Below are 837 nucleotides of genomic sequence, written 5' to 3'. Positions count from 1 at the left end.
GCGTCTCAAGCGTATATATGATACTGATCAAATGCAAGAAACGAAAAAAAGGAAAAATTACTCAGTCTCCTCGGAACATTTGCTCTATGGAAGGCCGTGTTTGGTTCAATCGAGAAGAACATTAAATGTTACTCGGTGTTTTAGTTCGTAATAGATACACATTCACGATACCTTTTTGTCTTTCTCTGTTCTTTTTTTTAAACTTTTTCTATTTTTTTTATTTTTTTTTATTTTAATTTCAATGACAATGGTAAGACGATGGATTATCGATAATAACGGTGCTTCACACTTTACACTCGCAACAGGACAAGAAATGACGAATTTCACGTACTGGACCGCAATAATTACAATTTTATCTTTTCTGAATGTGCAATTCGATTTACAAACATTGCTTCACGATAAAACATTATTGATTGCTTCTTACTAATGTAACACACTTGAGAGGTATTATCAAGCGGTTTATTGGATTTAGTACGAAGCAGCCATAATGTTCATCGAGAACGATAGTATCGATGAGACTCACGATTGCGTCGCGAAATTTTCACTTTCGAGAGTCAGTTAGCCATAAGAAGTGAACATCGTCGAGATATGCGTTTACACTCGTCAATGAACCATTAACAATCATCGTTACAGTAGTATATACGTATAATATGTAGTTTGTACAACACTGCTAGAAAAATTAATTGACGATCATGTTTGAAGTAAGTAGGAGAGGGTAATCGATTTATCGGCAACGTCGAATATAAAGTGTGAATCAAATAGAAGATATGTTGTTACAGAGCTCGTAACACCGACTATATATCGTTTGGAATCAAACTGGTATTTTCAGTACTCAAT

Source organism: Habropoda laboriosa, unplaced genomic scaffold (genome assembly GCF_001263275.1).
Source record: "Habropoda laboriosa isolate 0110345459 unplaced genomic scaffold, ASM126327v1 scaffold123, whole genome shotgun sequence".
NCBI lineage: Eukaryota > Metazoa > Arthropoda > Insecta > Hymenoptera > Apidae > Habropoda > Habropoda laboriosa.
Note: the sequence above shows the minus strand (reverse complement) of the source record.